Source organism: Chamaea fasciata, unplaced genomic scaffold (assembly GCF_029207755.1).
Source record: "Chamaea fasciata isolate MVZ Bird 193981 ecotype frontalis unplaced genomic scaffold, bChaFas1.0.hap1 SCAF_4, whole genome shotgun sequence".
NCBI classification, from domain to species: domain Eukaryota; kingdom Metazoa; phylum Chordata; class Aves; order Passeriformes; family Sylviidae; genus Chamaea; species Chamaea fasciata.
The window spans coordinates 74,366,150-74,380,293 of NW_027094089.1; the positions used below are offsets into that span (position 1 = coordinate 74,366,150).

A 14,144-nucleotide genomic window follows, 5' to 3' on the forward strand; every position below is an offset into this window, starting at 1 on the left:
ATTGTGATTCTTAATGGGGAGCCTGTCTGGTTGAATCCTCTGGTGTGTAAATGCTGCCTGATCTTCTGGAGGGGTTGTACCTTCAGATTTGGTGAGCATATGCCAGCAGTGGGTTTTCTTTCCTTTCTGGCTTCCTTTATTGCCAGGCAAGTAGCATGAACGTTATTGTCCAGTGCCCTGTTGTCTGAGCTTTCAAAAGCCATTGTGTGATGTGGAAAGTCTCCAGAGATTGCATGATGCATTTTGATTTCTCCGTGTAGAATTGGGAGCATGATCAGAAAGAGAAATGGGGAAGCTGCTGCCTCTCCATTTTTCCCCCACCCTGGGGCAGGCTGGTGACTGTGCAGTTCTCTAGGTGTATTTCAGGAGTTGGTTGTGATATGATAATCCACACCTGTCCTGCCTGCCAAGGAGGTCATCTATATTTGTGAAGGACCCTTTATTAGCAAACAGTGTTTGCAGTATGGGAGGCAACACAGAGGACTATGCATTTTAATTTTTTTTTTTTTTGTTATTCCCACCCATACTGTGTTTGCCTTCGGTGCAGCCGTGCATTTATCTCTGCAGATGTGCTGCTGAGGTTTTGTGGTCCCAGCTGACATCCTTCAGGTAGGTCCCTGGGTGCTGGGGTTGGCTAACACCAGGGCGTGTGCCTGGACCTGGTGGTGAAGCTGAACAACAGGTCTCTTGAGGCTTGGCAGAGAATATTTTCTTACCTTTTTTTTTTCCTTTTCCCCTTGGTGAAAACAAGAAGAAGCTTTAGCAGGTAGGAAGGTTGATGCTTTGCCACAAAACTGTGTTCTCACATATCAGTGCAGCGAGGGCAAAACCACTAGCTGGACCCACCCCTGGCTGTGGGCAGCATTTACTGTGACAAAAGTGATAAAACCCATGTTCTTTCTCACTGGATCGTGAAACATATGAATATTAAATTACTCTGGTAAATGGCTGACTTTTCTTAAACAAATTCTCTTTTAAAAAAATTCTCTTTTAAAGGAGAAAGCTGGCGGCAGAAGTAAACAGAAATTTTCAAAGAACTGAGCAGTAATCGCCTTCTATTAAAGCCGCTGTGAAAGTGGACAGAAATGGAGTTATGCAAAAATGAGCATTTTGATGACTGGTGTGGCTGGATCAGTGAAAGGGAAATGACAGACAAACCTGATTCAGGCCACTGAGCATGTCCATGCTTAACAAAATTGAGCTGGAAATAACATTTCTAATTAAACTGGGTCAAACCATGTATGCAAACCAGGTCTTTAAAAATAATTATATGAAACCTTGTTTTTTTCCAGTCTTTTGCACATGATGTCGTTTGTTTGACCTATTCAGAGTGGATATTAAGTGCTAACAGTGGCACGATGTTGCTTTGTGCTCACTTTGTACTCATTTGATTACAGAGCAAATGGCAAATCAGAATCAGTGCAGAGAAGCCAGTACCTAAGGGTGACTAAGTGACTAATTTCAGAACCCCTTCTTGTTAGGTATTTGTTTTTCTGTAACTCTTCCGTTACTGAATGTGTTAGGTTATTTTCTTGTGCAAACATGTCAAAAATAGGTATTTTCTATGGGTAGGCCTCAGTGGTGCAGGGAGGAAAGGAGTTTGTCTCCTCTGATTTGCACAGAGCACACAGGAATTAAATCATCTTGGAGATTTCAGATTTGGTTGGAATGGGCTAACTGGTTAGAGCATGATTGGATGCAAGACCATTGCAATCCCATACACTCTGTTTTCATAAAAAAAAACAAACAGCCTGTCTGAGCTTCTGACTTCGGTTGTGTAGGTTCTTGCAATCTCATGTACACCCCTGAACCTTCAGGTTAGGAGGTAGGAAGGCAATGCAAAGCATTTGGGAGATGGCTTTTCTGGTGTGGGGTTTTCATATGCACTTTGATTTTTTTTTTAATGACACTTTTGTTGTAAATAGAGACCTGATTATTTAAATTTCTGTTATTTAAATTGGTGCATTGGCAATGCTGTAGAATTTTAGTTTATCTTGCAAAATTTTCCTCTGGCACATAATACCATATTTGTCCAAAGCAGCAGTGAGCTCTTGGTGGTGTATTTTGGCATCTGGATATAGATGATGGAATATGCAAAGGAGCTGCAAAAGGAAGCTTTTTCTGGTGCTTGTGGATGGTTAAACTTTTCGAGTAAATTTTTAAAGCGAGCATAACTAGATGTTAAAGCAGAAATGCTGTTTTTTAAAATTTATATCATACGTGTAAGCCAGCAAGTTGCTGGCAGTAGCTGGATGCCTTGTGGAATGCTGAGGTTGTTTTGCTGTTTTGTGTTTGTCTTTCTTGACAGCTGCTTTAGATGTGATGCAGCTGGTTGGAGAGGCTATTGCTTTTACAAGGAAGGTAAAGGAAACACTTAGGGTTCAGAGCTTGGAAAATGAGAATTGGCTTTGAGACTGAATCATGAGAAGGGTTCTGGTGCAGCTCCACTGACATCTGAGGCACCTTGGGCTCGGCCAGTGTTTCAATTCTGAATATTTCTATCTGTGTTTCTCTGCATGCCCTTTTGTCTGTAGTACCTGGGCCCTGTTGTGTTGGGTGTGGAAGAAGCTCACAGAGTTTCCTGTGGCTGCCTGTGAAGGCTTCCTGTGACGCCCCAGCTCACAAACCCCTGAGCAGGGCGATCCTGTTGGATCCCCACACCTGTGGACATGGATGTGTGTCATGAGTCAGAGCAGTGAGTGTTCTGTTTCCTTCTGGCCTTTCCATCTCTAGGTTTATGGAGAGCCTCATTTCCCATCAGATGTGAACTTTGGGTGGCAACCCTGGAGTTGCTTGTCAGAGATACTTTTACACAAGTGGACACACTGGACAAGTGGTTTAGGTTTATTTCTTGCATCTCAAGCTCTGGCCCAAACCTATGGGAGGATCTGTGCACATCACCCCTTTTCCAACAGAGAAACCATTGAAAATAGACTTTTTTGTAATTGTAAAATTAGGTTTGTTTTGTTTGAGAAATTTGACCCTTTATGAGACAAATTCAGATCTAATAAACTCAACAGCAGAAATTCCTTAGGACACAGAGTCATTAAGATTGTCTGGCTGACGTCTGGCAGGGCCAGAAGTGTGTGTGAGAACCTCAGTGTTGGGGCAATCCATGATCAGCTGTTGGTGAGAAGTGCTGCAGGGAACCTTTGGGAGGTGTAGCCAGCAGTGCATGGGAGGAGGGCAGGGGTCCCCAGTCTGTGCTGGGGCTCTGGTGTTGTTTTACCCACACACACCTCACTGTGCAGTTCACTGCTTTGTCTTGCCCTGTACAAAATTAATTTGGCTTGTTTAAACAGAGCAAGACAAAGAGATGAGAGTTTCAAAAATCCAGTAGGGCTGTTCAGTAGTTAATTTCAGGAAGCTGTTGGTACCTCTTGTGACAAGTTCTTCCAGTGATTCACTGCCGCTTTTGGTTCATGTGTGCTCGTAATTATGCTGAGCTGCATTGCTCAAGGCTCTGCGGTTCTTTAGCTGTAATGTGTTTAGCCATTTTCTTGAAATTATTCTGCAGGGGTATTTATTTCTTTCTTCCTCTCAAGAGCTCACTGTTCATTTCTGTCCTGCTGTGATTGACTGCCATACCTACAAGTAGTACAGAAATTTAGAAGATACGGCATTGAACAGTAGCTGCTTGTAGCTGTTCAGGAACCATTACTGTGCATTTGACCTGTGGTTTCCTTGAGAGGGGAACCTTTGCCAGCTGGGCTTCTGCTGTACAAAGATGATTAGATCAGTTTAGAAAAAAAAATCACCAGTGTTCCTCATGAATTCGGATTTTTTTTTGTTTTTGAACTTGGAGTCTTCTCTCTCTGTTTTAAATTCATTAGAAAAGCGGGCTATACTTCACTTGTAAGACTAATTAGAAGGGTAGTCTGGCTTCATTTTGGAAACTAACTTAACGCTGAAAACCTTTTCAAACATTTAAGTAATTTTCCCTTGAGTTTTTTGGACCATCTGGCCAATAGGATTTTGGAATAAATGGGATTTGACTGCTGCTGCGAGATCAGTGCCATGTAGCTCATCTCTTACAAAAATCATTCAGAAATATGGAGGCTTGTGTGTTTTTTCACATACTAATTGTGTTCATTAACTCCCTTTTAATTTTTGGAGAGGATTCACTGGATAGAGCCAAATGAAAAGCATGATTAGATGCTCTTTTTTTCCCCTCAGTTAAATACTCTGTGAAGACTTCGGTATGTGTGTAAAGAATATGCCCTTTCCCTAGGCAAACCTCAGGTCTTCTGAAATTGATGGTATTAGACAGCAGAATTTTTGATTTCAGGATTCACCTCAGATGAACAGAATTATGGGGAGAGTATTGACCAAGAAACACTAAAGGCAAGACTCTTAGACTGTAAAAGAAACCCTTTTAATACCAGTTGTTAGTACTGGGCTGTCCCATACTGTGTGTGCTGTACACAGCCATCTGCAGAGGTGCATACCCGCATGGCACTGCGATCTGTGTGTGAAAAACACCAGCAGAACTGGAATGGAAAAGTAAATCACCCTTAGCTCTTTTGCAGCTCTGTCATCATTTAGGCTGGAGCTTGCAGCTGTGTACCCTGCTTGCCTCAAAGCCTTTTTTAAAAAAACCCAACAACACAGTTTTAACCTGTGCAGAGCCGTGTCTGTGTTCTGTATAATATGCAGGAAGAAATTCAACTATGTAACAGTTGCTGTTCACAAAAATGCTGAAGGATCTTTAAAAATTCAGTGATATAAATGCTAAGAGCTTAATGTGCACACAAGGCTGTATTTATGTGGGATAGAAGGCTAATAAAACTGCATTACTTAAAAAGTTAAAAGATGACTCTACTAACATGAGGTTTGTAATTGCTGTGTGCAGCTTAACCTTTGTAGCTTTGTAGCAATGGTGAGCCAAAACCCCTTCCTTTGAGAGATTCTTGCTCCAAAATTCTGGCCACCCATCAGCTGACCTCCTACAGTCCAGCTCTGACTTCCTTTCAGCAGGATGGGGCTGGCAGGACACACTTAACTGCTTGTGACCTTCTCCAGCAGAGATGTGCTATGAACAGGTTTTCTCTAGTGCCCTGTATTTCTATAAACGGATATGTATGAGTCAAGCAGCAAAAATTCACTGGGGTGGAGGGATTTGTACCTCACCCCAGACTTAGCTTCTCAGCAACCTCTGTTCTGCAGAGTGAGAGCCTTCCAATGGCTGAGGCTTTTCCAAAATTGTTTATTCTTCTGGATGAATAGACTTCTGGTGCAGCAGACCTTTGCTGTCCTAAATCACCATTGGGCTCCCAAGTGCAGTGTAGGACTGGCTCTGTGCCAGGGCTGTTCCAACCCTCCTGTTCACAACAAGAGGAGCCCTGGGACTCCAAATACCCCATATCCCCACTGCCCTGCATCTCCACTGCCCTGTGCTGTCCCGAACAATCCACCAGCACAGTGTCCCCAAGCCAGAACTCCCATGGGAAGAGGAAAGCCACCTGTATCCCTCCATGCCCCTGATAGGGATAGCAAGCCCTGATGGGGATCTGAAACTGGAAATCTGAGAGTGTTTCAACTGGTGTGAAGGGATGTGACAAATGCCAAAGCCGAGGATGAATAGCAAGGCTGTTAAAGGTGTTGTGCAAATAGTGATATTTAGGCTCAATGAAAACCCAATAAATGGAGTGTGAGGAAAATGGGATAACTGTGCAGCCTGCTTCTTGGACCTCTCCTCCTACTCACTGTGCTGCTGTCTGAGTTACTTGAGCCACATATGGCCCCAAGATGTTGCTTTTCTTTCCTTGTTGGCAGCAGTTCCGTCTCAGGAGCCTTGCAGTTCCCTCTAAACTCAAGCACCTAGATGACTTTTGAACAGAGGGGAGCTGGAGCTTCAGTGTTTGCCATCCCTTCAGATGCTACTGAAGTATCACCGGATGGAAAATTGGACCAAATCAAAGTCAGTGGGAGTCTGGTCCTTCTCCAGGAGCATCTCTGCCTCCAGTAACCCTGTGACCCCCTGCCAGGCTGACCCCAAATGTGGCAGGTGAAGGTTGTTCCTCCAAGGTGCTCTATGTGCTGTAGATCTGAGTCTCCCACTGACACCCATCAGAGGCCACCCTGCTTTCACCTGCCCCAGGAGAAGTGTTCCTGCTCTTTCCTGCTCTCTACCTTGCACATTGTTTACATTGTTCAGAAACTGTCAGTAGCAGTTGGGGATCTAAAGCATCATGTTTACATGTTAGCTGGGCAAGGAGAAGCCACAGGAATGGGTACTTCGCTCCAAATAAGCATGGAGCTGCAGAAGATTACATGGGATGTAATCCCATGCAGACACCACCCACTTCAGATAAGTAGAGGACAAATCTCTTTCTGCTCTGTCTAGAATGGCATTTCCAAAAGATCTTGGTGCTTTGCTTGATCTTGCTGATCACAGTGAGAATGACCCATTTGGGAGCAGGTTTCAGCATCCCAAAAGACCAGTCCCCAGTCCATTCTCATACAAGGATGCAGTAGCCTTGAGTGGTTCATGTTTTGGATGAGGATGGTAATTTGATCAAGTGAACATACTGATATTACAAAGAATGTAGATATTCAAGTGTGTGTTTGTGAAAGAGCTTGAATTTGTTCCTTTGTTTCATTTTCTTTTCCCACTGGTCTGTAGTCAGACACAGACAAACATTAGGCAAAGCAAACAATCTGTGTTTCCACTCATACAATGGGAGGAAATAGGAACTGAAAGAATAATAATAAAAAAAAAAAAAAAACCTGGACAGAACAACTGCTTCTGGTGCCTCTTGGGATTTACAGTTCATGAGGGTTGTGGTGCAGACATTTACAGTGGGGATGCAAAACTGTCGTTTTCCTCCAGAGATCAAGGTGATTTGATCTGGTACTTTTGAAATGACCCTTGTCCATCCCTCCCTTCTAGACAATGCGGACGTGGGTAGAATTTTAAATGACTGGTGGAGGTTATATTTTCTAATCTCTTCTTTGGGCTAATGTGTTGCTATTTTAGTATATAGGAAGTTCTCTTATACCACTGCCAACTTCGTTATCTTCAGTGGTATTATGATTTACAGTGGTAATTTTGTTTGTTTCTTTAAACATGTGACACAAGTAGGGGCCCTGAAATTCCTGATTTTCTTTTTTTACATCTTACCCCTGAAACACCTAAAACTTCATTTGAAAAAAACCATAAAACTAATATTTTCACTTTGAGTGAGTGCCAATACATTGCCACTCCTGATGTGAGGGGGGAGAGAAAAGCAATAGGAGGGATAAAAGGACATGTTCTGGGTGGTGGTGTTTGCGAGGAAAAGAATTTGTTTTTCACTGAATATTCAATCAATTTTTACTACATAAATATGATAAACTTTACAAAATTATAGGGCTTTTTTAAAAATTCGGAATGCAGTGTAACATTTTAGGGGTTTTAAAATAATTTTAAATCCCTTTACTAATCATATATATATCCTTAATTTTTCTTCATTAATGTAGCAGCTTTTGTCTTAAAGAGCACTGAATGTTGTTAATCAACTTTAATTCTTTATATATTTTCATGCAGAGATTTTAGGGTTTAGCACTGATATTTTGCAACCCAAGTTCTGAGATATGTGAAATAATATTAGACTTATTGGTATGGTCTATACCTAAAGTGATACATTTTAGCTGACTTCTTAGAACACAACTAATCATAGAGTGGGGTTTAGCACATAGGAGAAAAAAAGACCAATATGACATAAACCTCAAGGATCATGTCTTGATTACCTACAGTGTGTTACTGTTTCTGTTGTTCACCACTGACAAGGGTGATACTTTGTAGTGTTTAGGTGATGTGCCTTGCTTTCCCCGGCAGAAAACATTTGGGGTTGGCTCTGAAGGCAGCATAAGGTTGGAGTCTGCCAGGCGGTTCTGTTTCAACACAAGGGTCTGTGCCTGGTGGTGTCTAATGTTGTATTGTCTGAGAGCAGCAAAGGACCTTTGTATTGCCTCGTGTTGATCCCAGGAGCTGGTGCTAAATCTGCTGAGTGCTCTTCATCTCTTTAACACAGTTAATGGCAGCAGAGCTATCCAGAGTGTGTTAAAGGAGCATAGGGAAGAGGAAATGCAATATTTGGCTATGCTGCCCAAGTGGTGTTGGGTGAGACTGAGTCTGTCTGGAAATTGTGTGGCAGATGTCAGGGTGAAATGGCAAACGTGTTGCATCCACACAGCCAGCACCGAGGCACTGCAACCGGGTTGTGGGTTTGTGGCAGTCCCTGCATCCTGCACTGCTGGCATGAAAGCAGTCACAAGGAAGGAAAGGTGTGCTCCAGGTGGGAGATGGAGCTGAGGGCTGCCCTAGAGGTGGCCTGGAACCGCTTCCAAAATCTCAGCATCTCCCAGTATGACAGAGAAGAAAAGAAATGCTCTAGGGGGATACAATTCTTTGATTTACAGCCCTGAAATACAACAGACATGCAGGGCTGATGTGACAAAAGTACCACCAAAACTTTATAATGTCAATCAGAGGAGGCTTTCTGCAGCCTGGGTTGTGTGATTAAAAGGATGAAGTGGTATTCAAAATGATAGCTGTTTTTCCACCTGGCTGGTGTCCTGAGCCCTGAGCTCTTGGGGGTTAGAAAAAAAAAAAAAAGACTTTATGAAACTGGTGCCAATCTGTCCAAGACATTTGTGTTTTGGGGAGTTTTGTGCAGTTTTTTGTGTTTGTGTTTTTGGAGGTTTTCAAACTGTCAGAGTTGGTGTGGATTACATGTCATAGCCTACGATGAAATGGATAATTCCTGAAATCCAGTGCTAGTATTCAGTGCATGACTTGCCCTGGACTTTGCCTTGGGCTAGCAGAAACAAGCTATAAGCTCTTAATTGCTTCTTCCTTGGAATATATTCCTGTCCTTTCAAGTTTTGCATTACTGCTGTATTTTTAGCGGAAGAGCTCCAACCACAACTACAGTGCATTGTCTCACATGGTTGCAGTTGCAGAATTGAGACGTATGGACTGCTCTTGCTGATGGAGCTCACCAAAAAACTTTCTCAGGTGACACAGCCCCAGGTGTGCACGCCCTGACCAGTTATTTACATTGTGAAGACCCCGACGGACAGCAGGATGCAGCCTTTTGCTATGGAACAGTGGCTGTGTCTAAGCTGCAGCATAAGGAGCAGCAAATCTGCAAGTTTCATATTTTTGGGGTTTTCCTCCCTGCCGTGCTGACCCACTGGGGAGCACGCTGCAGCTGCATGGAAGGCTGTTCCTGCCTGCCTGCAGTGTGAACAGGCAGAGCTCATGTTCCCACTGGCTCTGGGGCTGGGGTTAGCAAATATCACTTGTCCCTTCTAAAGAACTGGGTCTGAGTAGAAAAGTCCTGTGCCTGTGGAAAGGGAAACAGAAGGATTGTGACTTCGTTAAGGTCACATGGAATCGGACATTGGGTTTCCTGGATCCTGATGCAGAGCATTGTTCACTCTATGCATAATCACTTAAAGGCTTTTCTTGTATTAGCAGGATGGAAAGGGAGGAGAGGAGAGGGGCAAAAGGGTGGAGACCAGTCCCAGGGGGCACAGCAGGCTGAGCTGGCAAACTGCCAGCAACTTCAGGGCCACACAGATTTACCCAAGGTGCCGTGAAACTTCAAAGTTCATCAGTGCATTTTGAACAGGAAATCTGCTTGCTCTAGTTCACTTTTGGTGAGAGCTTGCAGCAACACAGCTGTGCCTTCACCTCACTCCCAAAGGGCGGGTGGCCACAAGCTGCATCTGTTGTCCCATAAGGAATGCTTCTGGTTGAGAAATACCTTGATTGCCAAAGTCCCACACCTCCAACAGCCACATCTCTCTTTACAGTGCAAATCTTGAACATCCAGAGAAGGTTCCGGGAGTTAAAGTTGTGGTATCTACCAGCTTTTGGGGTTACAAAGGCAGGCAGCGCTGTGATGGGTCACCCAGGAGTTCCATACCTTTGTGCTAGTGCTGTGAACTGATTGTGTCTTGCCTGATAGTAGAATGTGTTTGATATGAAATGGCCCTTCATGTGGGCACAAAGGTGCAAACTGCAAAGTGTGCAAGTCTTGTGGTTTTTGGGAGGTGTCCCTGCACACGGGCGCCTGACTGCCCCTCTGAAGCCTCTGCTTTTTAAGGGAGACACAAGTGGTATGGGGCTTCTGGTTGCAGACAAGAAGATCAGGACATGGACAAGAACAAGGCCTTCTTGTGTTGTCAAATGCCCCAGCTCTGTGCTGCCCAGGTGTCCTGAAGCAGGCAGTCCCTGCTTTTCTCCTGTACTTTTTCCTGCTGTGGTTATATGGGGACAGCTCCATCAGACAGGCCAGAAACACGTGAGCATTAATGAGTGCCTGCTGCCAGAAAGGAAGCCTGTGGTGGGACAGCTGTGGGCTGCCTTGGCACGGTGTGCAGCACTTAACTGGACAGCTGGCTTCTGCTGTCTGGACTTGCAATTGTCCACTCCAAATCTGTCGGATCCCAGGTGGGGAGAGAAGCTGATGGGAACTGTTTTCCACCCCCAGGAAGAGCGATACGTGCAGGATCTGGGAGAGAAGCTGTCAAACCAAGCTCTCTGCATATGACTTGCAACCTTACAACCTCATTGGGACCTTGGGTCTCTTCGTGTAATCATGGCCCAAGCCAGAGACTGTCCCAAATTTTTTATTGGAACCTAACAGGAAAGGTGTTGTACGTGACTGAATGCATCATTTTGTAAATATACTTAATTCATGTAAAGCCCCTTTATCAGCTAATAGCTGGCTGCTAATGTTGACACTCTTGTTTGATGTAAATAGAAAAGTACATGTCTTGACCCTTAGTAGAGGGCATAGATAAGCAGTTCCTTTATCTGAGATGAAAAGATAAATATGCATCCAGCAGAAATAGCACTGAGCAATCTGCCCTATTCCATGTGTCTCTCCCTGCAGAGATAATGCAGGGTTGGAGCTCATCAGAACCAGATCTTTGGCATAAAGCATCTCAAGTCTGGCTGCAGCAAGCAGTCTCTAGATTTGAAAAATGTGTGTGCTGGCTTCAGGTTTGCTGAATGTTACTGTACTGACTAACTGGCAACTACAGCAGACTTTATGCGGAAATATTTTCTGGAGGAGACCAGGAATTTAGCTGGACTCAAAGCTAATGGGAGAATTTTTTCCAGCTTGGATACCTCGTCAAAATGAAGGGTGGAACTTCAGTTTTAGAAAGTCATTGAGGCTCAGAAGTGTTCGTGTATGAGCTTGATAGAGTTTGATGTTACACTTCTGAGTATGAATACGGGTGTTGCAAACGGCTGTTGGATGTTTTGACTACGCTCTCCAGAGCTCTTATACTGAGCATTTGGGTGAAAGATGAAACTTTTTATTAGGGAAACCAGCCCATTGGCCATTTCAGCCCTCTGCCCAGTTTCTGGGAAAATGTGCAGTGCAGGATCTTGAATCACAGTGGGCTGAACTCCGGTGATCTGGAGAGGATGGGCAGTGGCACGGTGAACAGAGGGCTGGGAGGGCAATGCCTCTTGTTCTTCTTCCCATTTCAGATTAAATCAATAAGGATGAACTTCAACATGTCTTGTCTTTAAGTAGGTGAATCAGTTGATCTCATTTGGTCGGGAAGCAGTTAAAATAGCCAGTTTGCTCCTGAAAGCTTTAAAAAAAAATCAAGACACCACTTTTCTCTAAACAATTCACATGTGCTCAACTCAGTGGCTTCTGCAGAAGCAGCAGTGTGAGAGTTCCCATGAACTCTGGCTAACCTCTGAGATTTTTTATTGATAAATAAAATAAATTTATTGATAAATGAAGAAAATAAGGGGCCAGCACTGAAATCTTTCCTTGCTAAGGCATTGCTCTCTATCTCTTAGCAAAAAGCCCAGGGCTGGGTTCAGGATGTTCACTGCTTTTAGACATGTTAAGGAAAATTGAGTCCAAACAGTTTAAAAGACCAATACTGAGAAATCTGTAATTTTTGTTCTGAACTGCCAGCACAGTCATAGTTTCTGCCTTATTGCAGTAGCAGGATTGAGTTGTGCATCTTAGTTAACAGAGACACATTTTTTGAGGTGAATCACAACCCACAAAACGAAAGGACTTGCTGTTTTCTTTCCCATAAATACTGATTTTACAAACCTTTTTTTTGTTTGTTTCTTGGGGGGGGGGGGGGGGCTGGATTTTGTATTCACATTTATAGTGGTGAGAGCAGCAGGTTTTGCATACAGTAGAAATAACCGTGGCAGCAAAATAACCAGTATCTGTTATACAGAGGGACAATTTGACCAGGAGTTATGCTTCAAAACCAGGACTGAATGCCAAACCTTTCCCTCTTCCTAAATCTGATGAATATTCAAATGCAGTATTAGCATTGTACTGATGGATTAATTTTCAGTAAAGAAGCAGGTTTCTGTATGAAAATCAGTGTTAGTTCTTGGTCCTTTGCAGAATGTACAGCAGTCCAGGGGACAGCCTGTTTTCCATGGGCTGGTCACCTGGTGTGTGGTGTGTAAAGACACACCAGTGTGCTTGTCTCCAGACAAACTCTGGGTGAGGACAGGGTGCCTGTGCCTTGGGGAAGGCCTTCTCCCCATATTGCCAAGACATTCAGTGGAAATGGGAACATTTGCAGACAGAGGCTCCAAGAGAGGAGCTTTGCCAGTGCAGAGGAAACTTGCCATACCAGTGTTTGTGTTAGCAGGAATGGACACTGACCCAACACCAGCATCCTTTGGACTGGCACTGGTCACTGCCCATCCACACTCACCCACGGAGGCCTGTGTGGCCCAGGGGGAGGGTGCCCTATTTGTCTTCCTTCTAAGGTCTGTGCTGATACGTAAATCCTATCATTATACTTCATGAGAAAATGCTTTGCAATCCCAGGAGTGCTTCCATGGAAAGAGGACACTTATAAATATACAAAAAACTTAGCAGGATTTAGTGTTTTGTAAAAGAAAACATGACTGTGACATATTGCCTGAAAATGAGGAATCATTTTTCTTTGATGAAAAATTGCTTAGTCTTAGAAATAACATTTGTGTGCACTTTTGTGCAGATAGAACCTGGATTTTAAAATTACATCAACACAGCTTTTAATTTTGTGGGTGTAAATTGCACCTGCAAATCATTTTGTCTGCAAACTGCAGCATTTCATATTTGATTTCCTGATTTCCAGTGGCTTCCCTAACTGGTGTCAGTTAGTTATTTTGATGTACAGCTTTGCAGGCACTGCTATTTCAGGAATGAAATTGCGGTCTCAAAGCTTCAAACCCATTTCTGAACATCTGATGGAAGTGAGGAGCTGGGATGTATAGCAAACCCACTGTATATTCAAATCTTTTGATACCGTCTTCCGGTGTGAGGTCAGTGCTGGTTATCGTGGTGAAAGACTTCATCTGTGGTATCTGTTGAGCAACTTGACCTCACCAAAGCAAGAAACTGCAACTGACAGCAAGATTTCATGGTTGTGTTCATCATGCGTGGTCTTGTGAATCACATTTTGTCAGTCTCAGTAGCAAGAATGCTCTTTTAATTGCTTTATTTCCTATTACTTCCCTTTACCTAGCTGTGTTTTCAAAACCAAGTCCATTACCTAGCCTGAAGTTATCAGTTGTCGGTTGTTTAAAAGTGACTGTGTGGTGTGGGCATTTCATAATGAGCTGTGAACATGTGTAGGCACCCACACAGTCAAAGACATGGGTTAGTTCCTGCCCACCACTAGAGAAGATAACATTTTTAAATTCAAAACTCTTGCATCCTTTTGGGGAAGTAGCTGAGATACTAGCTGAGTAGTAGCTGAGAAGATGTAGTTAACTCAGCTGAAGTAAGTATTATAAAAACTAAGCACTTTGAAGTAAAAAGCCTTAAAAAAATGAAGAAAAAAAGGCAAAAAGATGCATAAAGCTTTAGTTTCTTGGCAGCCACATAGAGGTTGCCAGATTGATCTCCTGGAAGGCAGAGTTTTGTCTTTACCCTGAGGTGTGCCAAGACATGTCAGGGGTCAAGGTGGGGACAGACCCAGCAGCCCAATGCCTTCCAGCTACTCCAGCATGCCTCAGCCATGGATGGCAGGACAGGAACGTGGCTCTTCTTCAGACATTCTGAGACTGTGCTGACATTTCCTGCAAGAGGAGGCTTGAGGGCTGGCATCACCAGTTGAACAGAAGTTAGATGGAGAACCCTGTGTTGTGCTGTGAG

At 43.6% G+C, this 14,144-nt stretch overlaps 1 protein-coding gene across 3 annotated transcripts in view; it reads left to right on the forward strand.

Annotated features, from left to right (window-relative positions):
• The window catches only part of LOC136288632 (mitogen-activated protein kinase kinase kinase kinase 4-like), a 94,076-nt gene that overhangs the window by 15,740 nt on the left and 64,192 nt on the right, over positions 1 to 14,144 (forward strand). The window lies entirely within an intron of this gene.